The 23,756-nt window shown below is 41.7% G+C and overlaps 1 pseudogene; it reads right to left on the bottom strand.

The window, feature by feature from the left end:
- Positions 1-869: 869 nt before the first annotated feature.
- LOC125347778 lies at positions 870-22,388 on the bottom strand (annotated as a pseudogene).
- Positions 22,389-23,756: the final 1,368 nt, after the last annotated feature.

Here is a 23,756-nt window from a genome sequence, read left to right as displayed (position 1 = left end):
CTGTATTCAGAAGAAAACTGATAGTACATGTTTCTTTATTTTGGGCTCCCATCTCTTCCATGCACCTAGAATATTTCTCATCTTCCTTTTCCATATGTGAAGCAGTAGAATCATTGAATATGCAACTCTAGTTTTTCTCTATCCCAGTCTACAGAACCATCATTCTGTTGTGTATGAGTTTGTTGATCGTTGCACACTCAATAAGAGACATCATGCCAAGGCTATTCCTTTCTAATAGGTGTATTTTATTTAGCTGACTGTATTAAAGGTTCATCCCTGCTGTAATTTGTAGTAATATTTTCTTCCTTTTCATTGCATTCACATATTGTTTTATGTGTTCCTTTCTTTTGTTAGTAATTATGAAGTGTTCTTGAAACAATTGTTAGACTCCCTGCTAAACTTATTTTGCATAGGTGTGCTTTCCAGATGAGAATTCCCACACTGAAGACATTCATAGGATTTCTCACCTGTATGAATTCTGTTATATTTTCTTAAGGATGACCTGTCCCTGAAGGACTTTCCAAATTTGCTGCATTCATGAGGTTTCCCTCCTGTGTGTATTCGCTGATGAACAGGAAGATAGGTTTTCTGGGTGAAAAACTTCCCACATGCTGTTACATATGTAAGGTTTCTCTCATGTGTGTGTTTCTCCTGAACACTAAGTTTTGCCCTCCAGGGGAGTGATTTTCCACACGGATTCCATAGATGAAGTTTTTCACTTGTTTGAATTCTCTTCTATGTACGTCGATATGACTTGTGGGTAAAAACTTTTCATATTTGTTACGGTCATAAGGTTTCTCTTCTCTGTGTGTTCACTGATAAATATTAAGATATGTCTTGCAGGTGAAAGACATTCCACTTGTGTTACATTTGTAAGGTTTCTCTCATGTATGGGTTCTCTCATGAACACTTAGGCATGATTTACAGGCAAAACACTTCCTACATGTGTTACATGTATAAGGTTTCTCCCCTGTGTGTTCTCTCATGAGTACTAAGGCTTGATTTCTGGGAAAAAAACACTTTCCACATGTGTTACATTTATAAGTTTTCTCTCCTGTATGTGTTCTCTCATGAGCACTAAGGCTTGATTTCCGAGAAAAACACTTTCCACATGCATTATATTTATAAGGTTTTTCTCCTGTGTGTGCTCTCACATGAGCACTAATGCTTGATTTCTGGGTAAAAGACTTTCCACATGTGTTACATTTATAAGGTTTCTCTCCTGTATGTGTTCTCTCATGAGCATTAAGGTTTGATTTCTGGGAAAAACACTTTCCACATGTGTTACATTTATAAGGTTTCTCTCCTGTATGTGTTCTCTTATGAACACTAAGGCTTGATGTCTGGGAAAAACACTTTCCACATGTGTTATTATAAGGTTTCTCTCCTGTATGTGTTCTCTCATGAGCACTAAGGCTTGATTTCTCAGCAAAACACTATCCACATGTGTTACATTCATAATGGTTCTCTTCTGTATGTGTTCTATGATGCACACGTAGTAGCTCTTTCAACATGAAACACATTCCACATGTGTTACATTCATAAGGTTTCTCTCCTCTATGAGTTATGTGATGGATAGTTAGTTGTGCTTTCCAGGTAAAGGACTTCCCACATTGGTTACATTCATATGGTTTCACGCCTGTGTGAATTCTATTATGTGCATTTAAACTTGTCCTCAACTTGAATGACTTTCCACATTTGTTACATACATGACATCTCTCACCTGAGTGAATTCTATTATGTCTTCTAAGATTTGAGTTGTTCGGGCTGGGAATATGGCCTAGTGGCAACAGTGCTTGCCTCATATACATGAAGGCCTGGGTTCGATTCCCCAGCACCACATATATAGAAATTGGCCAGAGGTGGTGCTGTGGCTCAAGTGGCAGAGTGCTAGCCTTGAGCAAAAAGAAGCCAGAGACAGTGCTCAAGCCCTCTGAGTCCAAGCCCAGGACTGGCCAAAAAAAAAAAAAAAGATTTGACTTGTTCTCAAAGGATTTTTTACATTTATTACATACATAAGGTTTCTCACCCATGTGTATTCTATTCTGTGGTCTTAGACCTGACCTGTGTTTGAAGCACTTTCCATGTTTGTTGCATTCATAACTTTTTTCTCCCACACAGCACAATTATTTTTAAAGAATATGGTCTCTGAGGTTAATACTGTCCCTTCTCCATCATCCGTGAAATACTGCTGCTCATTGTGACACTTGGAATGTGGACTAAAAGGCTCTATGTGGCTAAGGGATTTTTCCAACTACATGAGAGACACCAGGCCTAGATCCAGCATGCATCTCTTCAGGCTCACAATGGAGAACCATATTCTGACATGCAATGGATGACTCAGTCCTCATTCCTAAGGAGTCCCTACAATTCTTATGCAGCTCTGGCATGTGTTTAGAGCTCAAATGAAAAGTTCTCACTAATTTCACTCCTTCATCCACAGGGTTGCTTTTGGTGGCTGCTACTTCACACAAGTGTTCTTCTGAACTTTCCTGGCAACTCTTAATCATGTCATCAACTTCTAGGGCATCTAAAATGATTCCTTCAAAAAAAAAAAGAAAGAAACATGAATGGGATACAAACATTTCTAAATATAAAAATCATAACATTTCCTCACATTCTAGTTATTATAGATTTTAAAATAGCTACATTAAGAACTGATGCATGAGACGTATAGGCATTTCTCCTCAAAGGTTTACATAGGACCTCATATATTACAATTCAGAGTTATGACTGCTTGTTTCCCTTTTTTCTCTCTTTATATTGGAGGAAATATATTTTTTTAAGATGACAAAAAGACAGATTTATTGTGGAAGTAAAAAGTGAACAAAAAGAGAACCGACCGGCCTTGGTCGCAGCCCGGACTCTGGAGCCGAAACTGCCGACCACGTGTGCAGCCCAGACTCCGGAGCTGGAACTATGTGTCCTTGTGGCCTTCCAGCCTGGTTATATCTGGAGGAAATATTTACTCAATTTTCACAATTATTGTTTCACAACAATAGATTTAAAATAATTACTTACAAACTGCCTTTAGCATTATTAGTGTTACTTTTACAAATGTTTGTGTTGTTACAGGAGCAGAGTTGCATTGTTTGTACTTAGTTTCTTGAAATAATTTCTATTTTTGGTTGGCTGTCTCCTCAACCATTAGGTTAGGAACAACAATATTTTCTAGATTCTTAGGTCACAAAATTGTTTTATATAATCAATGCCTTTCAACTAAGCAGAAATAGTTCCCAGGAGTAAGGATTTGTGCATAGATTTCTTCAGGTCTAGCTTCTCTCTAAGAATTACTATAGCCATATATGGGAACTTTAAAATCACTTTTTCCACCTCTTACAGAAAGTCTCATCAAAATTCCTTTTCTGACACTCCTGACCTTCAGAACCATTCATGATAAAGGATATTCCTAATTACCACCTAGGTAATCACTCTTGCTACCCTAAAAGCTTTGGCGCTAAATCCCACAACCACTGATAAGCTGTTTTCTTCCTTAGAGGACAGCAGTCCTGGTGTCCTCATTTCCTGATACCTGCACAACCTGACATCCCAGAAATGACACAATCACCCAGTTCTCTGCAAAAGTACAGGGCTTAGGGGAACAAGGAACATTACTGCTCAGTACTGCTCAACAAGAACTGGGCTCCCTCTCGAACAGCACTGTGCAGGATGCATTCACTCACCTGGGAAATTCTTGCCTGGGGCTTCTCCCATCCATGGTTCTGCACCTTCCTCCAGGTTGATAATCAACTTGGGTTTGGAAACACAGTGCCCAGTTAAGAAAAAAACAGTGGAGAACTATTGTTCATGCTGGGACATCCACACTACAATTATCCCAGACATTCCGGTATACAGGTTACTCCAAAATCTAGTTTCTCATTTTTCAATAGCTTCATTGTTGACTTTGCATAGAAATACAAGGTTTGGATTTATTTTCTCAGTGTTTCCCCTTGAACTCAAGGACTAGCCACTCCCCTGAGCTCTTTTGCTCAAGGCCAGAGTTCTACCCCATTCAATGACTGTGCCTACTGGGTTCTATGGTTAATGGAAGAAAGGAGTCTCCTGGGGAATCTTCTGCTTGGGCTGGCTTAGATTTCCATAGCTAGGATTACAGGTGTGAATAGAGTGCCCAGTAACAGCTTTGGGTTATAAATACTCACTTTCAATTACTGATTTCTAGATCTTACATTGAGTAGTAATATACATTCTACTCTAGATTATATATCCATCTATAACAATCGACACAACATTCAGAAGATAATCCCCTGGTAATAGAACATGTCTCAGAACTGTTGCCTAACTAGTGCTACCCTGACTTCTAGAAGAATGAGAATAAAATTGCCTCTGGACTAATATAATCAAGGGGAGGATTTTCTTGGAAAGATGCACTACTTCCCATATTCTGTAATCTTATACCTAAATAGCATTGCACGTTTGGTCAATTCTCATAGGTCTACTAAAAACAAAGCACTTGACCCTGTAAATTAATGTATCTTTTGCTCACCCAAGGACAAGTTCCTGTATGTCTCCAGCATTACATCCCTATACAGGGTCCTCTGAGCAATGTCCAGGTCCTGCCACTCCTCCCAGCTGAAGTCCATAGCCACATTTTCAAAGGACTCTGGCTTCAGTAATGGCACATTTTCATCAAGAAATTAGCCCTGAGTCAGGAGAAGAACAAGTCTGGAATTTTATTCTTCTATATGTGTGCTTTTCTTACATAATATTTTGGAGTTTGTTCCATTATCTATAAAGTAGAAAGAAGAAATATAGTAGAAATACTTGGCTCCATATTAACTAGATGACTAGGAACACAATAATTAATACAAAATGCCCCTGTTCCATCAGAACATTTCCCTTTGCTAGCACCAGAAACAGGATAAAAATCCTCATGTGCTACTAATCTGAAATGACAGTATTACATATAAGTAGATGCCTGGAATAGTATGTGAAGGTTATTTTGATAAAGTTTAGTACATATCAGCATAACAGTTTTTCTGCTTGTTTCACTTCTTCTGAAGTGTCATGCTTCATTGTAAGGATGGCCTTTTTTCTATACATAAATGTCTGATGACTTCTTTATTAACATAACAGTCAAACTACCAGTGTAGTTAAGAGCTAAACTATAATAGGCCTTTGAAAGGAATATATGAGCCCTTGCATATTTGTGAATGCCACAGATTGTACCAAAAATTGAATCAAGATACTTGCAGAAGTCCACACTTGTATTAATATACGGTCTTCAAACAAACTGACATTTTTCTATGAATAATAAAGTAAAACACTTTGTATGGCTGGGACTATGGCTTGGAGTGGCACTGTGATTCAAATGGTACAATGCTAATCTTGAGCAAGCAGCTCTGGTACAGTGCCAAGCCCTGAGTTTAAGCCCCAAGAGTTCTAACAAAGACAGAAAAATGAAAAAAAAGAGAAGATTAGTACCTAACAACATTGAAAGCAAGGGCTAAAACAAATACTTGGAGAATGACTTCACCATAACTTCTCACAATCAATATCACAATGAAATAACTACTTTATACTTTTTAGTATGCTCATACTTAAAAAAAAACCCACAACTCCTAATAGCAAGGATGTGAAAATAGTGTGCTCTTTGGTGCACATCTACCAGGAATATAAAACAATCAAAGATGGTATAGACAATCATAACGTGAATTAAACACAGAAACACACAGGCATAGGATCCAGCAGTTCTTTCTCTAGATTTATATACAAAAGAAGTAAACAAGGACTATGAAACAACTGTTTCAAGAAACACTTCACTGTTACTCACCAACAAAAGATAGGAACACATAAAATAATAGATAAATTCATTAAAAAGGAAGAAAATATTGCAGCATATTACAGCAGAGGTGAATGTTGAATACAGTCACCTAAATAAAATATACCAAGTAGAAAGAAATAGAAATGGCATGATGTTTCTTCTGGAGTTTCCAAGTATCAAGAAACTCATAGATCAAAAAGAATGATGGTTCTGGAGACTGGGACAGAGAGGAACAGGAGTTGCATATTCAATGATTCTACTGCTTCACACATGGAAGATGAGAAATGTTCTAGATGGATGGAAGACATGGGAACCCAAAATAAAGCAACATGTATTATCAGTAAATGGTATAGTTAAGATTATTTTGTTTTTGTTGCTAGTCCTGGGGTGTGGACTTAGGGCCTGGGCACTGTCCCTGGCTTCTTTTTGCTCAAGGGTAGCATTCTACCTCTTGAGCCACAGCACTATTTCTTGCTTTTTTCTATATATGTGGTACTGTGGAATCGAACCCAGGACTTCATGTAAACGAGGCTAGCACTTTATAACTAGGCCATAATGCAGCCAGACAGAACTGATGTGTACAAAGAGGAAAGAATGAAATCTAGCACAAGTTTCAAGTAAAACAAAAAGCACCATGAAGCAGTCATGAGATTTAACTAATGTGCTTTTGAAGAAAACTCTAGAGTCTACAACATTTTTATTGAAAGTGTACACTAACAAGAACTATATGGACAGTAGTTTAAGTAAGTACATTTGACTGAATCACTTAACAGTGTCACGATTTTCCTTACATCGAAAAACCTAGAAATAGGACTGGGATGTGGTTCAGTGGTAGACTGCTTGCCTAGCACACACGGAGCTCTGGGTTTGATTCCTTAGAACCAAATAAGCAGAAAAAGCTGAAGAGGTGCTTTGGCTCAAGTGGTGGAGTACTAGCTTTGAAGCCAGAGAGGCTCAGGGACACAGCTCAGGCATTGACTTAGGCACAGTAAAGTCAATAAATAAAAAAATCTAGAGAACAGTATGGAGAACAGTATGGAGGTTTCTCAAAAAGCTCAATATAGACCTACCCTATGACCCAGCCATACCACTCCTAGGCATCTATCCTAAACAGCAAAATCCAAGATATCAAAAAGGCATTTGTACTTCCATGTTTATCACGGCACAATTCACAATAGCTAAAATATGGAAACAACCCAGATGCCCCTCCACAGAAGAATGGATCCAAAAAATATGGTACTTATACACAATGGAATACTACATAGCGATTAGGAACGGTGAAATACTGTTATTCGCAGGGAAATGGTCAGAACTTGAACAAATAATGTTGAGTGAGACAAGCCTAGAACACAGAAAACAAAGGGGCATGATCTCCCTGATATATGACTGTTAACAAGGGGAGACGGAGAGACAGTAGAGACCAAGTCTGTGAATACTGTATATGTTCTTGATACATTGTATATTGCATATATGTCAACCTGACCTAGACAAGGGATAGAAAAACAGGTCGTAAGATATCATAAGAAATGTACACACTGCCCTACTATGTAACTGCACCCTCTTTGCACAACACCTTGTAAAGAAATTTATGTCCAATTAATAAAAAAAAAAACCAGAAGTAGAACTGTAGCTCAAAGTGGTAGAGCTGTAGCCCCAAGTTCAAGATCCAAGACTAACAACTGAAACAAAAAACAACAACTCTTCAGCAGTTCCCTGCTGCCCTTAGGTTGAAGTTCAAAGTAAATTCTTAGTAAAATGTAAAAAAAAAATAAAAATAAATAAAAAAATAAAAAAATCTAGAGAGGGGCTGGGAATATGGCCTAGTGGCAAGAGTGCTTGCCTCCTACACATGAGGCTCTTGGTTTGATTCCCCAGCACCACATACATGGAAAACGGCCAGAGGGGGCGCTGTGGCTCAGGTGGCAGAATGCTAGCCTTGAGCAGGAAGAAACCAGGGATGGTGCTCAGGCCATGAGTCCAAGGCCCAGGACTGGCCAAAAAAAAACTAGAGAAAATGTGACGAAATCTGCACTCAACTTAGAATGTGAGATTTTCTAAGCTACAAAATTTCCTATATACCTTTGTCCTATTTTGGAACATCTTACTGAAGCTGAATCTAGTTTTCCATTTCGTGAATTAGGTTCATAAAATGCCATGTAAATAAAGTGAGAGGGTCTTGGAATATAGGCTCATAGTAGAGTGATTGCCTTGCATACATGAAGCCCTAGGTTCTTTCCCCAGCACTGTTGTGCCAAGTCACAAGACCACCACCAAGAAGACCACCAAGACTCAGACATTCCGAAGTGCAAAAGCAAGGCAAGGCTTTATTAAGCAAGCTGCAACTCGGGCCTCGTCCTACCCACCGACACAGCAGAGGTTAGGAGGGAGCCCCGAGCTGTGATTACACAGGGCTTATAAAGGTAAAGAACAAGGTTACAACAATCAGGTATTCAAGCAAGCAAGATAAGGACACAGGTACAAATCTGATTGGCTCAGGGTTCACGTGGTAAAATGGGGTTCACGTGGTAAAATGGGGCCTGACTTCAAACTGGCACTTCATTCCCCATTTTTCTTTTTGGTACCTTGGGAGCCAATCATGGCTCCATTCTGTCCATTTCAATGGCTTGCATGTCTAGGGAATAACATAGAGGTAAGGCATGGGCCAGTAGGACCCAAAGTAGTATCCGAAAATAACTCTGGTCCCTCGGTTTTAAAGGGGGGCTGATGGGTGAAGATTATCCATCTTCTGTAATTTCTTCAGGCTGACTCAGGGGCATTGACCTTACCTAGCCAGGAACCTATAACCTTAGTCTACTTCACCTAGGGACTGCAGGATTACTGCAAACTGAAAATTAACTTTCAGGTATACAGACTTACCATTAGCTGTATAGTGTTTAGTATCCAAATGTAAGCAACAAAATACATAAACTTCTCAGCTGTGCTCTAAGGGTCGGGTGGCTATACCCGTATTCCTGAGCAAGCCCAAAACTACCTAAAATAAGGGAGTCACCTCACTTTGGAGTGAGCTGCCAAAATAACATCAACACTAGCCAGGGTAGTAAGGAAAGAAGGCAAAAAGAAAATTATAACAATATTCCGTCTAACTTTCTTTTCTTGAGGCGAAGGCGAAGCGGCTGAGTTGGGTGCTTGGAGACCTCCCATGTTCTACCACGGTAGTTGTCATCCAGGGCAAAGGGGTCAGCTGGCCTGGCGTGGAAGCAATGAACCCAAATGGCGATGCTGTCTAGGGTTCCTTCCACCGTGGTTCTAAGGATTTCAGTCCCCTGGTCTGAATAAATGGGGGGTAGGGACAGAAGCAGAATCATATAATGCCTTAAGTTGTGGGTCACATTCTTGTGCATGAGCTGCAAATAATCGAGTTTACACAAAAAGTCAGCATCATACAAATAGCAAGCAATTCAGTCTGAAGGCTAGGGATAATGGGCGGGGGGTACCTGTACATTATTTCAAAAGGAGTAAAGCCAAGCTGATCGGGATAATTTCTTACTCTAAGCAGAGCAAAAGGAAGGAGTGACACCCAGTCTGCGCCAGTCTCTAAGGCCAGATTAGTTAAGGTCTCTTTTAGAGTCCAATTCATTTTCTCTACCTGTCCTGAACTCTGGGGTCTATAAGCACAATGCAATTTCCAATCCATCCCCAATGCTGCGGCTATTCCCTGACTTACTTTTGAGACGAAAGCCTGTCCATTGTCTGACCCATTGGTAGATGGGAAGCCATACCTGGATAGGATTTCTTCCAGGATCTTCTTAGCCACTACATTCGCAGTCTCATGCTTTGTTGGATAGGCTTCAACACATCCTGAAAAGGTGTCTACAAAAACTAGCAAATATTTGTAATTTCTGTGAAATCTACTTCCTAATACATGCCTGGCCTATTCCCACAGGGGCGAGCTCCTTTAGTAATCTGCTGATTGGGGGCACTGGCAAGCTGACAGGCCTTGCAATTTTTAACAATATCTTCAATAAGTTGATATCCTTGTCTAATTTTCACTTTGGAGTGTCGGAGCAAGTCCTGAATTTTTTGGGTTCCCATGTGAGAAACTTAGTGGATTCTTTTAAGGATCCCCTTACCCAGCCCTTGTGGCAGGATAAGTTTGCCTTCACAAGTTTTCCACCAGTCATTGTTTCCTTCTCTGTCCAGGGGTTTTGTGGGCCATGGGAATTTTCTTTATCCACTCCAAGCCTTCTTGGAAATACTGGGGTACAGGAGGCAAAGCTCATGGCCCTGGGTCTACTAAAGTCTGTTCCCAGGAACTCTGACTTGTCTGGCTGATTTAGGCACAGGGATTTTCAGCACAGTCTACGTGCATCTGACAGCCAACGCTTGCTCTCTTTTAATATGAAGCCAAGATGGGTGACTTCAGGTTTAAAATTTGTGCCTTTTAACATTGTAGTTTGTAAAAGCTTTTTTCTGACTGGCTGGGGAGCTGATCTCTGATGACCTAAAAAGTTACCTTTGCAGGCCTTTACCAGATCTCAATAAGGACACAATCTCAGGTCTACATGCTTTCTTTCCTGAACAGATGTATCAGCTTAAAATTCTCACTGCCATTCAGAACTTTGAGTAAATGCGGGGGGGTTGAGATTTTAATCTATCCTCTCATTTGACAAACTTACCCTTACTAACCACTATCACAAATGACCGGAAAGTTCCTGCCTAGTAGACAGACATGGGCATTAGAAAGGTATGCTTATGAACTATTCTTCTAGGACATCCCGGCTTTGATTAACTTTTGAAAGGTGAAACAGGAGTGACTCTAGGATCTGATACCATCTCTGCCATCCAAGCAGTGGCTTACTGCCTCTGGATGCTCCATCACTTTTTTCCCAGGAGGAGTGACTTTCCACTGGACTTGGACTGAGGGCCTGAGCGCTGTCCCCCAGCTCTCCAGCTCAAGGCTAGCACCCTACCACTTTGAGCTCCACACAACTCCATTCCCAGCACTCTGCTGGCTGCTTAGAGACAAGTCTTTCACAGGGAACTTTCTCTGCCCAGGCTGGCTTCGAACCGCAGATTTCAGATCAGTGAGTCTTACAAGAGGCCACTTTACTCCAATTATAAGCAACAAGGTGGTCCACACAGAAGTAGTTTTTAAGCATGCTCTCTTACCTGGAACTTATTAAGGGCCAGTATTGGATCTTGACAAACTTGTAGGAATCACCTGTGCTTCTCTGTGGGCCTGCTGGAAATGGTTACAAAAAACCTACAAAGAAGCTGGAATGGCAATTACACATTTTGGTAGCCATAATTCTCCTTTTCTCACTTTGCAATAATTATTTAGGACAATTTTACTTCCAAATTTCTTATCTAGAAATGTATTCTTGATTTCCAAAGCCTTTTTAACACTAACACAACACTTTAGCTTTTATCTGCATCAGAAAAACTGAAGTTCACAGGCATTCTGAAACCAGGTGCCGCCCTTTGCCTAAGGGCTGCTTGTTTCAAAAGAGCCTCTTTGGTTTTTTTCTTCAGTCCCAGTTACTGCATGGCATGAAGACCTTTGAATTTTTCCTTAATGCAAGAATTACAATTAGAAATATTTATCCATTCAGGTTTCCAATATATTAGTGAGAAACATTGGCCCATTTTGCCATTTCTTCCTACATACATAGAGATAATGAGAGTTTACTTCTATCCCCATTAGTTTAATATATATATATATATATATACATATATATATATATCCTTTTAAATCCAAATTTCTGACACTTAGCTCTGATTTTTTTAGTTTTAAAGAACCCTGAGAAATCCTTTAAAGCATTTGGTAATGCCCAAATTTGATGACCCTTTGACTTTAAACTTAAACTTAGTTTTGCATCATACTGCAGTCTTGAACATGTTCACATTCACACATGCACACACACATACATTTTCAAAACATCTTAAAGCACGCAGAATAAACATCAGCCGTACATTTTTTTTGGGGGGGGGGCAGTCCTGGGCCTTGGACTCAGGGCCTGAGCACTGTCTCTGGCTTCTTCCCGCACAAGGCTAGCACTCTGCCACTTGAGCCACAGCGCCGCTTCTGGCCGTTTTCTGTATATGTGGTGCTGGGGAATCGAACCTAGGGCCTCGTGTATCCGAGGCAGGCACTCTTGCTACTAGGCTATATCCCCAGCCACAGCCGTACATTTTAAGACAAAAACCTTTAACAAATGATTTTAGCATTCTCCAGCCTCATTTTCCAGGGCTTGATAGTTTTAGTAAAACATTTTTATTCTTAGTAAAACATTTTAGCACACCAAATAATTTTCTGCTTAAGAAGGCTGGGTGGGGGTTCCCCTAGAGTTCTTTTTTTCGGACACTCTCACTGACTGATTGTGTGCTGTCACCTGTACATCTTTCCAGTGAGCTAAAGTCAAGTCCAGGGGAGTGGAAGGAATGTTCCCCATCATCCATTGGTCAGTCAGGCACAGTGCAAGAAAGAAAAACACAAAAGTAATCACAGGCACAAAGACCAGACAACACTTACAGACAGACTTAGGGAGCCGCGGCTTAGAGGTTCGACTGTGTCTCTCCTGCCCCTGTGAGGGGGCAGACCACACAGTCTTGAGGCTCTCTCTCTCCCGTTCCTGTGTAGGAGCATACCAGACAATCCCGAATATAGAGTGGACTGGACAGCCGCCCGTTAGAAGGGCCTCCTGGTCCAGTCCTTCAGGCTCAGGGTGGTAGTGGGAAGCCTGAGCCCCCTGTGGAGGCCTTGAGGTGTTCACCAAGTTCTCCAGGACTGCCCATATGAGCATGTCCACTCTGGCTGGTCCTTCACTACCTACAGGTTCATATTCAGGCGGCTGGTCAAAACAGAAAATAAAACTACAAATCACACAGACACAGACACACAGAATGAACAACCCTATTTTCTTACCTTCGGAGTCTGGGGTCTCGGGGGTCTCTGGGGCCATCCCGGACGAAACCCCAAATGTTGTGCCAAGTCCCAAGACCACCACCAAGAAGACCACCAAGACTCAGACATTCCGAAATGCAAAAGCAAGGCAAGGCTTTATTAAGCGAGCTGCAACTCGGGCCTGGTCCTACCCACCGACACAGCGGAGCTTAGGAGGGAGCCCAGAGCTGTGATTACACAGGGCTTATAAAGGCAAAGAACAATGTTACAACAATCAGGTGTTCAAGCAAGCAAGATTAGGACACAGGTACAAATCTGAATGGCTCAGGGTTCAATTCTAAAATGGGGTTCACGTGGTAAAATGGGGTTCACGTGGTAAAATGGGGCCTGACTTCAAAGTCTGGCACTTCAGTCAGAGTTAAGCATTCCCAGCTGTTAGAGTTCTAGACCGACTGGACCCTAATGGGCTTGTCCTGGGTTTGCTCACAGGGCCTGCTTATCTCAGTTTCACGTGGTAAAGTGGGGTTCCTGTGGTAAAATGGAGTTCACGTGGTAAATTGGGGCCTAACTTCAAACTCTGGCACTTCAGTGCAAGGACATGGCTTAATGGAAAATTGGAAATGCTTTACTATATCTGCCATGAGTCCATTCTTATGTTAACCAAACTCATCCTGTCTTAGCTACCATCAGGTATTGCTCTGGGGTCCATTCTTATGTTAACCAACCTCACCCTGTCTTAGCTATGTCGGGTATTGCTAACTCCAAGCCTTTTTGTGTTCTGGAATTTTAAGCTTATGCTGTTTCCTGGTTTTCAAACTGCATTTATCCTGAAAGTTAAGAATAAACCTGGCTGTAGTCTTGAGTTACATTCTTGAGATGCAGACCTCCCATACCCCATCTTTGCCTCTTGTCTTTCTTGCATTTTTCCTTTTCTTTAATCCCTGCCCCCCTCATTCAGGATTCCCTTTTCACTGCCGGCTGTCTCGGCAGAACTATGTGCAATATTGTGGCACAAATTTGTTTGATATTTTTCATTGCTCAGGGACTGATTTGTGGCTTTTCCTGAACAGGTATAAATGTCCAAATTTCTAAGTCCTCACTCTCTACCAAATCAATGCAGGCTTTCACTAGTACTAATGTAAACACCTATGAGAGTCCCACTCAGAGATAAGAATCTGGTGTTGTGTGGATCAAAGGAGCACACAGCACACAACATGTTGCCAGAGGTCAAATATTTTCTTTCATTTCAAGCTCTGTCTTCCCTTTTAATTCCCAGGATATTTTCTCCTGGTTAGTTATACTTAAGTACTCCCACTCAGACACCCAACTCAGGAGGAACTACAGTCATGCCTAGTTAATGAACAATGCAATTCTAGGCAAACTAAGCCTTAAAACCACAACTCAGGCTGTGTAACAACTATGGCAACAACACAATGAGATAGCCATGTTTCAGAGGATCAAAGTAAGTCAAGTAGACAACAATGGACTCAGTAGTACTCATGTTCCATCAAACTGTAGTCTGAAGTTTCTGGGAGATTCCACTAGTTTACATATATCATCTATTATATATAATATCTATTATCTATTATTTTATATCTACTATATCTATTATTGCATCCCAATCTGAAAATTATTCTGCACTTTTTGATTGGACTTATATTGTAAACCCAATGATGCTTCCCTCTCATACTCTCTAAGTCTTGGTCACATATTCTTAGAAAGAATTTGTCTTTGGCCCATGACACTGTCCACTTCCTACAAAGGCAAGAGAGAGACAAGGCCAGAGATGATGGAGCAGAGACTGCAGTAGTGTGCACTTGACATCGTCAGGGAAACTCTCTGTACATGATGCCAAACTTTGTGCTTCACTCTTGCCTTAGAAAGAGATTTCCTGTGTGAGAGATGAATCAAGATGTGTGCTTCCATTGATGCATATTTGTGCACTTAAAAGGTAAGGAGGAGGGCTGGGAATATGGCCTAGAGGTAATGTGCTTGCCTGGAATAAATGAAGCCCTTGGTTTGATTCCTCACCAACACATATAGGCAAAGCCAGAAGTGGTGCTGTTCTTCAAGTGGTAGAGTGCTAGCCTTGGGCAGAAAGAAGCCAGATACAGTGATCAATCCCTGAGTTCAAGCCTCATGACTGGCAAAAAAAGAAAATGTAAGGAGATACTCAGAGGAAGAACTTTACATTCAACATACACAAAAAGATAAATTATAGCATTTTTCTTCTTTTCAAATAGACTTATACTGCTTTTTTTTTTTAAAGCACGAGAACTCTAACATATAAAGACATGTATTGACTAGGACTCAGTAGTATGCTGAGATAAAATGCACTGTGGTTTTATCTTCACTCTCTGCTTTCTCTGAATCTCCCTAAATTCTGATGACAGAACATTTGGAACTTATTCCTTTTGACTGACTGCAATCTTGTGTCACAATCTGTGTGTCACAGGCATCTCTATTTTGGGGTGTACTTAGGTTGATATTTTATGTTGCTATTGTTTCAGTAAAATGAGGCTTTAATCATTGTGTTGCTTGAGTGAGGATGGTTGGTTGAAGTTTGTGTCACTCCTATGACCATTATTTTATACTGCCTCTTTATTAGGCCATATGCTTCCCCACCCTGAAGAAAGCCAAGGTTCTTCATATGACTGTGTTTAGGAAGATGAGCACTAAGGCCTTTTCAAACCTGTGCTGACACCATCTATAGTTTTTTTTTTTTTTTTTTTTTTTTTTTTTACCAATTCTGTGTGTAATCAAGATCAAAATGAACTGCTTCTATAATATCTACCAAGTAATGCACTTGGATTTGTCTTTATTGTACACTTTAATGCTCTACTTGAAACATAAAAGATTCTTTTCCCTTAAGATTGTATTATTAGGCTGGGGATATGGCCTAGTGGCAAGAGAGCTTGCCTCGTATACATGAGGCCCTGGGTTCAATTCCCAGCACCACGGATACAGAAAACGGCCAGAAGTTGCACTGTGGTTCAAGTGGCAGAGTGCTAGCCTTGAGCAAAAGGAAGCCAGGGACAGTGCCCCCCCCCCCCAAAAAAAAGATTGCATTATTGTTTTTCAGCCCGTGTATAATGTTTTGAGCAGGAAAACTGGGAAAAATTTGCAATAGTTCTTTTCGTGACTTCATTTTCCTTTTCTCCCAGCCTTGCCCCCAGAATCTTCTGTTCATTGTCAACAGCAACACAGAATGGATGGATCTCTGGTGAGTTGCTTTTGGATTCAAACTTTATTTTGTTTTCTTTTTGTTGTTGTTGTTTGTTCTAGTCCTGGGGCTTGGACTGAGGACCTGAGCATTGTTATGGGCTTCTTTTTGCTCAAGACTAGCATTCTTGCACTTGAGCCACAGTGCCACTTCTGGATTGTTCTATAAATGTGGTGCAGAGGCAAAGAACCTAGAGCTTCATGTATGTGAGGACAGCACTCTATTACTAGGCCATATTCCAAGCTCCTCTCACTTTATTTTACATGGCATTTAATGAACTTAATGGGTGTTCAAGTCTGAAAATGAAAAATGAGATTCAGCTTCAGCAAAATGTTCCTAAATAGGACAAAGTTATACTTTATACTTCGTAGCTTAGAAAATCTTACATTCTATGCTGAGTACAGATTTGCTTCACATTTTCTCTATGTTTACTTTTTAACTTATTTACTTTACTTTACTGTGCCTAAGTCAATGCCTGAGCTGTGTCTCTGAGCCTCCCTGTGCTCAAGGGTAGCACTCTACCACTTGAGCCACAGCACCACTTCTGGCCATTTCTGTTTAGATGGTCCTTAGGAATCAAACCCAGGGTTTCCTGCTGCTAGGCAAGTAGTCCACCACAGAACCTCATCCCAGTCTTCTTTGTAGGTTTTTGGGTGTGAGGAAAAAGTGGTCAAACTGTTAGAGGATTCAGCCCAAGGTATTTAAACTACTGACCATAAAGTTCTTGTTAGGGTACACTTTCAATAAAAATGTGTTAGCGTTTAGAGGTGTGTTTTCTTCAAAAGCACATTAGTTAAATCCCATGACTGCTTCATTGTTTTTGTTTTACTTGAAACTTAGGCCATATTTCATTCTGTCGTCTTTCTACACATCAATCCTTTCTGGCTCCGTTAAACATCCTCAACTATACCATTTACTGAGAGTACATGTTGCCTTATTTTGGGCTCCCATCTTTCCATGCACCTCGAACATTTCTCATCTTCCATGTGTGAAGCTCTAGAATCACTGAATATGCAGCTCCTGTTCCTCTCTATCTCAGCCTCCAGAACCATCATTCATTTTGGTCTATTAGTTTGTTGATCCTTGGAAACTCAAGTAAAGACATCATGCCATGATGTTCCTTTCTAGTTTCTATAGTTTATTTAGCTGATTGTGTTCAAGATTCATCCCTGCTGTAATATGTAGTAACGTTTTCTTCCTTTTCAATGCATTTATTTATTGTTTAGTGTATCACTATCTTTTTTTTTGTGGAGTAATCGTGAAGTGTTTCTCCAAATAGTTGTTAAAGTCCTTGCTTTACTTCTTTTGCATAGAAACCTAGAAAAAGAAGTGGTCAGTTATATGTCCATACGTTTCTAAGTTTAATTCACTTTATGATTATCTACACCATCTTTGATGTTTTACATTCCTGGCAGAAGCACACCAAAGATCACATTATTTTCACATCCTTCCCAGAACTTACTATATTTTAGGAGTTGTCAGGTTATTATTTAAAATATGCACATACTGACATGTATAAAGTAGTTATTTCATTGTGAGTTTGATTGTGAGAAGTTGTTGTGAATGATTCTCCAAGTATTTGTTTTAGCCCCTGCTTTCATCGTTGTTGGCTACTAATCTTTTTTTTTCATTTTTTGTCTTCTTTGTTGGCAGACTTGGGGCTTGAACTCAGGGCCTCGCACTGTACCAGAGCTGTTCTTGCTCAAGACTAGCATTCTACCATTAGAACCGCAGTGCCACTCCAAGCCATTGATTGACCCAGTCATGCAAAGTGTTTTACATAGAAAAATGACAGTTTGTTTAACTCCTTCAAAAATCTTGATTCTAGTTTGATACAGTCTGTGGCATTTACAAATATGCAAAGGCTCGTATACTCTTTTCAAACACCTATTATGTATTAGCTCTTAACAACACAGGTAATTTGGCTGTTATTTTAATAAGGAAGTAACTAGATATTTTATGTATAGACAAGGAATACCATTTTTTGATGAATCATTTTAGATGTCCTCGAAATTGATGACACTTCATTTAAAATAGTTTCAAATTATCTCTAGCACTCAAGAGCTTGGCCTGACAAATAGGAGCATGAGTTAAAGCCAGCCAGTCAAGTCAGTCCATGGTACTTGTTAGGAGCAAGCAATGGTAAAGCAGCCCAGCAAACTGTGCCCTTTCAGGAAGGAGCAGCCTTACCCCTGCCTGCATCGTGTGGGTACCTGCCAAATTCATACACCAATTCTAACTAAAATGATAGGTTGGTTCAAACATTTGCTATGAGGCAGACTGTAACTCCATTGGCCACCTGCCTGTGACCTGACATGACTATGCAGTTTCTCTATAAGTGTTATAACCTCCTTGGCCCCCTGAGTGTGGCCTGGCTTGACCATGTGGTATTTGCCTTTATAACCTGACCCTCAGCCCTGCCCAGGGTGCTTCTCCCCAGCTCCCAAGTCTGTGCTGTGGCCCTGCCTGGTATTCTGCTTTTTACTTCCCAATAAAACTATCGTTGTACTTGAGATTGTCTCTCACGGGTAGACTTTTGGAGGGGTGGAGGATTCTCCTTATTCGCACACCATTACAAAACCAAACACAAATTTGTCAAGGCTTAGCAGAGAATGCTAGAGGATATGTATTTCTGTGTCACACACACTAATGAGATCACCTTTGGGGATGGGAATATGGCCTAGTTGCAGGGAACTTGCCTCATATACATGAAGCCTTGTGCTCAATTACTCAGCCCCATATATATAGAAAAAGCTAGAAGTGGCTCTCTGGCTCAAGTGGTATAGTGCTAAAAGTGGTATAGTGAGCAAAAAGAAGCTAGGGACACTGCTCAGGACTAAGAAAAAAAATCATTGTTACACCTTTTGAAATTTAGAAACAGAACATAATGAAACCCTAGTACACATGTTATGTCAAGTCGTGAAACTACCACCAAGAAGACCACCGAGACTCAGGCATCCTGAAATGCAATAGCATGGCAAGACTTTATTCAAGCAGGGCCGCAGCCCAGGCCTTGTCCTACCCACCGACCTAGCCGAGGTTAGGAGACAGCCTCGAGTTGTGATTACACAGAGCTTATAAAGGCAAAAGACAAAGTTACAGCAATCAGCTGTTTAAGCAAGCAAGATTACGAGTACAAATCTGATTGGCTCAGGGCTTGAGACATTCTAGGGGCTGTTAGAGTTAAGCATTCCCAGGCGGTTAGAGTTTTTGACCGGCTGGGCCCTAATAAGGTTGCCCTGGGTTTGCTCATAGTTTAAACAGACAACAAAACGGGGGCTGCCTGAAAATGGGGTTCACCCTATCTCTTCATTCCCCCATTCACACACTGCCTCTAATTACATGAAAAGTCTATGGAACAACATTTTGTTCCTTTGCAGCCAGAACCCATCATCTCTCTCTCTCTCTCTTTCTGTGTGTGTGTGTGTGTGTGTGTGTGTGTGTGTGTGTGTGTGTGTACCATTGCTGCATGCCCATTGGTTTCTTCTTTTGTTAGTATAAAGATGATATTCAGAAAATCTACGTAGAGACACTTTGGCTCTATCCAAGGAAATAATCACACTACGAATTACTAGGACAGGAAGGAGAGAAGAAGAGACATAAAGAAAGCCCAGTCAAAAAGCAAAGGAATGAATTACGATGGATGCTGGTGAAGTCCAGTGAGGATATACTACAATGAAACGGGGTCCCCCCCCCCCAAGGGAGGTGATTCCTGGTTCCCCCAAGAGTCCAACACAGCTATAAGATGACAAAAAGACAGACTTATTGGGGAAGTAAAAAGTGAATAAAAAGTGAACCGACCGGCCTTGGTCGCAGCCCAAACTTGGGAGCAGAAACTGCCGACCACGTGTGCAGGATCAGGGCCCAGACTCGGGAGCTGGATCTGCCCGCACGTGTGCAGCCCAGACTCGGGAGCTGGAACAGTGTGCACGTGTGGCCTTCCAGCCTGATTATAAGGCAAACATCACAGACAAACTTGCCACACGCAGGTGGCCAATGAGGATACAACACTTACAGAGCATGCTAGGCTGCACTCAGGTGGCCAATACAGTTACAGCCTGCCTCATAGTATCTGTTTGAACCAACCTATCATTCTAGTTGGAATTGGCACATGGATTTGGCAGGGCTCACATGATGCAGGTGGATACGCCTACTCACAGGAGGGCACGGGTTTAACCATAAATGTTCCTTGAACTTTTCATGCTTCAGGTGGTCAAGCAGTTTACACAATCTTATCACAGCAAAGGGGAACTTCCCTGGGTAGAGTGGGGTGATCTTAGTGAAAATGGAGTTGGCTGCTGCTCTAATCTGACTTGGAGTCAACCTGAAGTTCCTCCACAGCTAATGATGACACTGGCCAGATCTGACCTCCCTATTACAGCTGGCACTCTTCAGCTTGGGAACTGGTCACCAGCTTCCAAACCACTGTCACCTAGAAAAGGAGTGGAAGAAGAGAAGTCCCCTGCCTCCATCAGTACAAAGATGGACAAAAGGGAACCTGAAGACAGACTGCAGACTTCCAAAAGCTGTGTAAAAAGTGGTATGAGACAGAGAAAGCAAGTCAGTTAAGATCCTGAAATCACTCGTGGTATAGACCCCACAGTCCTAGAAGACATGTCAATGGGTGTCGTCGCTTGGGAACGTATACTTTGAGGTCCTGAACCTGTCCCATAGGCCCAGTGAGCACCTTCAAAGTCACCACAATCAAGCTTGCCCCCACATTAGGCCAGGCATACCACAGATGCCTTGAAATATTCAAATAGACACAGCCATAAGAGAAAAATATGCCACTTTCCAACTCAGAGCACATTTGGTGATCATTCAGATGGTGCAAAGAAGCACAGAAAGGAAACGGACCATCACAGGGACAGGTGCCAGCGATCATCTCCTTCCTGAGTTCCCATAAAGGCAAGCACTAAGGCAGCAGCTGCACAGGACATGGCAGATAGGGGCACTAACTAGCCTGGTATCTTTAATACGTACAGTCATGTGTGTGCACTCACTCAAAAGTAATTGATTTGATTTCTTCAAAGTGGGATTCCAGAAATTCTTGGGGCATTTTCTTCTCAAAAGAACTATATTAAACTTTTAAACAAATTAAAATAATTGAAGTGTCTAACTGAAAACCATGGCCAGCTTACATTGTACCTTATTACAGTTGTGTGCTGTTTATTGCACTAAGAACTGGAGAATGAACTCTATAAAATGTCTTATGGGCTGGGAATGTGGCTTTGTGGTAGAGTGCATGCCTAGTATACAGGAAACCCAGGGTTTCCATTCCCCAGCACCACATAAACATAAAAGCCAGGAGTGGCTCTGTGAGAGAACACACCTGGGACACATGAATGCAGGTGGAGGAATCTCCCTATTTTGTTATTCAGAGTGCTCTGATTTGAATATGTCACATAAAACACATGCAATGGAAGTTTACTCTCCAATGTATTAAACCTGAATGTTGTCCCTTTTTAAATATTTAATGATACTACAAAAGAGAGGACTAGTAAAAGGGTCGTTTTGAGGAACAAGACTTTTGCCTAGAGGTAGGTGGCTTGGGTAGCATGCTTGAAGCCCTGGTTTGATTCCTCGGTAGCATGTTTATAGAAAAAGCCAGAAGTGGTGTTATGGCTCAAGTGGTAGAGTGCTAGGCCTGAAAAAATGAAGCCAGGCACAGTACCTAAAACCGGAGTTCAAGTCCTAGGACTGGCAAAAATGGGAAAAAAAAAGAGTCTCTCTCTGGATTCTGCTATCACGAATACTACCCTGCAAATCATAACAAAGGCACTGTCTCAGAATCATAGAGCATCCCTTGTAAAATGCCAGCTATTTGACCCTTAACTGCCCAAGGTGTGGCAGTATCTACGTGCTCTTATGACCAAGAGTCAGGCCAACTCCTATGCCTAAGGCCAACTTCCCCTAGGGTGCAGACGGCATTGTGGGAATTGTAGTCCAATGAGCACAAACAGGGAGGAAGTGCCTAACTGGGCCCCATGTGAGCATGCGTTTTCTCACCCATGGAGGTTGTTTCTGGTCTGTAAATTCCGGTTCCTCTCTCTCCCACTCCTGGGAAGTGCTGTGAAGAACACATTTGCATTCTCAAGTTTGGAGCCACCGAGTGAGGCCCGAGCCTGTATTCAGTGGGCGGTGGGACTGTGACCTGAAGGGATCCCAGGGAGGGAAGAAGTCAGGTAAGAAGCGCGGCCCGGGCTTGGGACCTGAGTCTGCCCTCCATGCGCTCTCCCAGTGGACGCCGCAGTTAGCAGGCTCTTCAGTGGCGCCGGAGCTCTGCACACAGGGTGGGTGTTGTCTGGTTCGGGAGAACAGGGAGGTGCGCACGCACACTCCCCCACTGAGATTCCGTTCACTTTACCCTGCGGGACAGCGAGCATGGCGACAGTGGTAGCGAAAACTTGAAGTGTGCGCAGGACATGGGGCTTGTCATATTGCAGTTGTGTTTTCGGGTTCTGGGTGGTTGCTCCTGTGTTGTTTTTCTGGTTTGCTCGTGCTTTCTTAGCCTTCATAGAGGACCTGCTTTGTCTTCACCCAGGTTTCTTTCTAGAGACTATTCCACACAGAATATTGGAGTACTGTGTGCTGGTCGTGTGTTTATAGAATGAAGCCTATCGGTGTTGGAAGGAGGGCATCCTGTGATAGGAATGTCCCTGCTGAAGGAAGAGATCTTGTGAAGTCTGGCAAGCCCGAAAAAGTAGAGGGTGAAAAGGATGGGAAGGAAATGATCTATTTAGGTTTCCTTGCCTTAAGCAAGAGACATTTCTACTTTGCACAAGATTCATGAGGTTCTAGATCCTGTAACACTCTCAATCGCTTGGTGTTATAAGGTTTAGACGAACGTTTAGGTAGAGAGTTGAGGTGGACTAATAAACCAGAGCCTGGAAATTCAATGGGACTTGAGGCTGTAGTTTGGGGTGCAAAGGTAAGGGCCACAACTACAAATATGCATGTAATAATACTGTAACTGTCTTCCTTCTAATTCAGTGAGTCTCCTGTTCCCACTATCATTCCTAGAGTGTGATCTTTCAAACTAATCCTAAGTGTCCTAGGAAAGGATGTATTAATGCTAGCTCTAACTTTTTTTTTCTTCTGTCAGTTCAGAAAGTCTGACTGTGTTTTGGCCTTAAAAGATAAATAAGAAGAGTAATCTTAAGGCAATGCACCTTTCCCAAGGTTGTTTGATTTGAAGATACCACATTTCCTGAAGGTTTAGCTAGGGTTACTCATTTTGTCCCTGTTCTGTAGAGAGGGTCGGAGGGACTAACCCCAACCCAAAGATGTTACAGGGTCCCAGGAAAAGTGAGTCGAACACATGAACAAAGTCGGGAGAATTCAAGCTTTATTATTAGCATAGAAGCTGACCCACCACCCAGGAACATGGTGCAGACTAGGAAGCTAACACTGTGACCCTGAACAGTTCACAAGATGTTTTCTTTTCTTTTCTCTTCTTCTTTTTTGCCAGTCCTGGAGCTTGGACTCCAAGGCTGAGCACTGTTCCTGGCTACATTTTTGCTTAAGGATAGCACTCTACCCCTTGAGCCGAAGCTCCATTTCTGGCTCTTTCTTTTTATGTGGTGCCGAAGAATGGAACCCAGGGTTTCATGCATGCTAAGGGAGCAGTAAACCACTAAGCCATAGTCTCAGCCCTGATCTGGGGTTTAGAAAGGCAAAAACCACATGCAGGTGGTTATAGATGGCTTGGCAGAGTAGGTTGCAGTTTCTAACAAATATAGAGTAGGAATATGTGGGGCAAATTCCCAATAGTTCCTTTGCTGACTACCTCATTGCCTTTATTCCCAGCCTTGCTTCCAGAATCTTCTGTTCATTGCCAATAGGAACAGAATGGATGGATGTCAGGTGAGTTATTTTGGTTTTCA

The sequence above is a fragment of the Perognathus longimembris genome, chromosome 3, assembly GCF_023159225.1.
Source record: "Perognathus longimembris pacificus isolate PPM17 chromosome 3, ASM2315922v1, whole genome shotgun sequence".
In the NCBI taxonomy this organism is placed as follows: domain Eukaryota; kingdom Metazoa; phylum Chordata; class Mammalia; order Rodentia; family Heteromyidae; genus Perognathus; species Perognathus longimembris.
Note: the sequence above shows the minus strand (reverse complement) of the source record. Positions and strands in the feature narration are given on the sequence as shown.